The sequence below is a fragment of the Lissotriton helveticus genome, chromosome 7 (assembly GCF_964261635.1).
Source record: "Lissotriton helveticus chromosome 7, aLisHel1.1, whole genome shotgun sequence".
Classification (NCBI taxonomy): Eukaryota; Metazoa; Chordata; class Amphibia; order Caudata; family Salamandridae; genus Lissotriton; species Lissotriton helveticus.
In genome coordinates this window covers 968,843,678-968,847,584 of record NC_136068.1, presented here as the reverse complement: position 1 = coordinate 968,847,584, position 3,907 = coordinate 968,843,678, and the positions used below count along the sequence as shown (strand labels likewise).

At 46.4% G+C, this 3,907-nt stretch overlaps 1 pseudogene; it reads left to right on the top strand.

Annotated features, from left to right (window-relative positions):
- The first annotated feature begins 624 nt into the window (after window positions 1–624).
- LOC144769356 (PRKC apoptosis WT1 regulator protein-like) lies at window positions 625–1,358 on the top strand (annotated as a pseudogene).
- Window positions 1,359–3,907: the final 2,549 nt, after the last annotated feature.

The following is a 3,907-nucleotide window of genomic DNA, read 5'->3' as shown; positions in this document are numbered from 1 at the left end:
GACAGCAGAGCCGGTGAGACGCTGCCTGCTTTGCCCCCATCCTTGGCAGCCGCATCGCTGCTCACCAGACCATAACGCTATCCGAAGATCGCTACACTGCCTCGTCACCTTTACCATATATATCCTGCCCCGGATAATCTACCCTAGGAGTGTCCACAGAACCCAGCTACCCCTGATCCTTAACCCTGTGCTAAATAAATCCTCTCTACTTTAATGCTGAACTCTCAGATCTTGACTATCCTGGAACCCCCACTCATGCTGTGGCACCAATTAAAATTTTCCACCCTCAAAATCACGCTGGAGAAGTAACCCCCCCACCACCATCTCAACCCAATATCTGCTCCTTTTAACTACAGGTGCCTTTATTCGTATCTCACACCAAACACCACTACATCCCCTGACTTCTGAATCCCCTCCCACTACACTGGTACTGTTGCTGCACACCTAGCTGAAAGCACTGAGTGCCATGTCACTGCCACGCTTCAATACTATTTAATTAATCTCACACCACTCGCTACCTATCTGACCAGTGCCAACAAATCCCTGAACTGACTCTCTACGGTGCTGCACCTCCACTCTCACCAGGTCACTCTTCTTGGGTCACCCCTGCCCCTTTGGAGCAGCATGGCAACTGGAGGCTACAGGGCCCCTCCACCCACCTCCACCACTACTGACTTTCTTGAGGAATGGAAGGCCAAAAGGGAGAAGATGCGTGCCCGGCTCTATGGAGAGGTCCCAGGTAGTGTGCTCGCTGCCTCCATAGGAGTGCCAGGAGGCCCAGAGAGTGCTGTTACACCCCCAGTGGTAGTTGTCAACAATGAGTTGAATAACAACAACAGCTCTAGTAACTTGGTGACCATGCCAGACCGAACTGGCGGAGCAAATTGCATCTCAGTAAACACCACTTCCTCCTTGGCAAAATCTTCTTCATCTCCCTCCCTGAGGAAACCAGAGGAAGAGCAGCCTGTACCACTTGGAGCTCCTTCTACTGCCGTCTGCCACGTCCCTGGAGGACGAGTCGCCCCTGAGCCAGCACTTAAGAACGCATCGGAGAAGGTATTGTCTGCAGCTCCAGAGCCCCAGGAAGATGCTTTGGAGGGGAATGGTGCTGTAGAGGAGGCCAGCAAGGACACCCCAACCAAGGCAATGAGAAGGCAAAGCGCTCCGGCCCCAGTGCAAGGAAAGGAAAGGGACAAATTGAGAAGAGGAAGATGAGGGAGAAGAGGAGGTCCACAGGTGTTGTCAACATTCCTTCCTTAGAGGTAAGGCCTGGGCCTCATTCTGGGCTCTCATCACTGTGCTTCAGTATTTTCCGTGATGTCTTCCTGTATAATCGTTCAAACCTCATTTTCATGTGATATATATGGCCTTGGATGCAAAATGCTGATTAATAACTTGGCGTGACATTATTTGCTTCAGGTCGTACTGCAGAGCCAACTACTTATTGGTGTTGTGTTAGTATGTTGGAACAAGATGAACCTGTGCACAATCGAGGCTGATGTGGAACAATGCCCACCAAAAATATGCATCAACTGTAAGGTTGAGACTGAAATGTTAGACAGGCCAGGGTACCAGGAGAGTGCTTATCCTGAAGGTTTCTGGTAATGAACTTCCCTTCAAATTGATGTGAGGCAACACATTTAATGTATAATGTATATATTTTTTGGGTGTGTGAGCACAAACAGATAGTGCACTCGGTTTAGTTCTGCAAAATTGTAAATCCTTCAGTCCACTTTACCTTACTGAGGCTTCTAAAGTTTACATAGAACCAGTTCACCACATAATTGTATAATCGAAATGACAAACAGCGGGCCTTTATATACCTGTTAAGAAAGCACATGGCAGGACCGAAAATAAACAGGCTACAACTGATAGGTGAAGATAATTTATTTGGTCTAATATGGTTCTGTGGTCATATTTTAGTATTCCCACTTTGTACAAAAATATAACTGAGGCACAGGAAGAGTACATGTTCCTCCCAGGATCACACAGTGCAGTCAAGAGGCAAAGCTGCAATTACAATGTAGTTTCGCTTGTTTCTAAGGGGTGGATTATGAAGGTTCTGCCATTACTATTGTCCAGTAGCGTAGCCAGTGTCTCATGGGCCCTTGTGCATGAAGGAAATGAGCCCCCTGGCAGCTGTTTTTATGGTATTATACAGCAATGATAAGAGTTCAATGGCTCCGGGCCTTTGAGTCCCAAGTCACTGCACCTTCTGCACCAAAGGAATCTACGCCCTGCAAGGGCAGAAATCACACATTACGACTGGTAACTCCACCCTGGCACTGCTTCCTTCCCAGTTCCTGGTCTAGAATGAGGACTAACATGAACAGACCGGAATTCCAGCCAGTCTCTGCGTCTAGTCCAGATTCGGAGCCAATTTCTGCTTAGGAATTCCTCCTGTTTTGAGCATGAAAAATCAAGCAGTTTACATTGGAGCGAATGCATCCTTTGCACTGGTAAGCAGGCGAGGCTGTATCCCCCGGCATGCCTCTCCGCCGAAGTCACTATCTGCCCCTAAATTGGAAGTGAGTCCAGTGGATCTCAATGGTTAAGCCTGAGCGACCTGTTTCAGGCCTGTGGCCTGCAGGTCACACTAAGGCGCCTACGGTGCTCAATGCACTGAGATGTCTTAAGTTCCTTCAATGGAATGACGTGGGCTGGATCAGGTAAGGTAGCACACGATGCAGTGGATTTGCGAGTCAGTCCAAGCTTTCTACCATCACGTCAAATTAGAAACTGAATTGAACGTCATATCTCCTGCTGTGTTTGTTCACTTCACGTTTGTGTGCTCAGTAGAGTTGGTGTTCTCACTGTGGATGTAGCCTGCACAAGGAATTTCTGAATGAATGAGCTAAAGTGGGTATAGTGATGAGTGGGCTGGGTGTGTGCAAGTAATGCGCATGTGGTTTGCACCTCCTAGGCCTTCATCATGAGTTAGCTTGGTTTATCAGTCAGTAGTATTTACCCAGAACGGATGCAGAACCGCACATTGTGGTATTACACTGAGGCAACATTAACATCAGATTGTAAGTTTCAGAGGACAGAATGACAGATAACGTGAGGCACTGGAGCTGGTACACCTGATTACCACAGATTTTCCCTCTTCCACCAACTTATTCCTTTTCAAAGTTCACTAGTACTGGCAAAAGAAATTCACATGATAAAAACCTTGTGTTTGTCCCAATCCAGGTGATCCCTGCCAGCTCAGTTTGAGGCGAATTGGCAAGTTTTTAGGCATTCACAAAGATTGAGGAGCGTAATTGCTAACATTTTCTGATCGCTTAATTTGCACCTAAATGGATCTGTGGTAGGCTGTGCAGAAAGTGCCGTGGTCTGTAGCATATCATGTTGGATGAGCAAGAAAAGTGAAGGAAGGGGTGGTATGTGAAAGAAAATGATAATAATTGAGAGAAAAAATGCAAACGCATAAACAAATGGGCCCTAGTCACAAAGCAAAATGTACATGAATTGATTGGTAGACAACGTTTATGACAAACATTTTCCCGCATGGAATCACAATGCGGTCATTACAACAACCGCATTGTGATTCCGCATACCATTACTCCGTAAGTTGGAACAAAACATTATATTTCAGTTCCCCATCAAGTTTCATAGCCCCTTTACGGGTAAATCTGTGTGAGGGTGGCTCTGGTGGCTCTATGTGAATGACTCTGTGAGGGTGCTCTGTGTAGGTGGCTCTATGTGAATGACTCTGTGTGGGTGGCTCTGTGTGTGTGGGTGGCTTTGTGTGTGTGGCTCTGTGTGGGTGTAAATGCAATAGGTCATGCATTTGCGAGCGATTAAGCTATTGGCAATGTAAATGACAATGCCATTTATTTAACGATTAAGCTATTGGTAATGTAAATGACAATGCCATTTATTTATGATTTTAAAAAAAAATAGT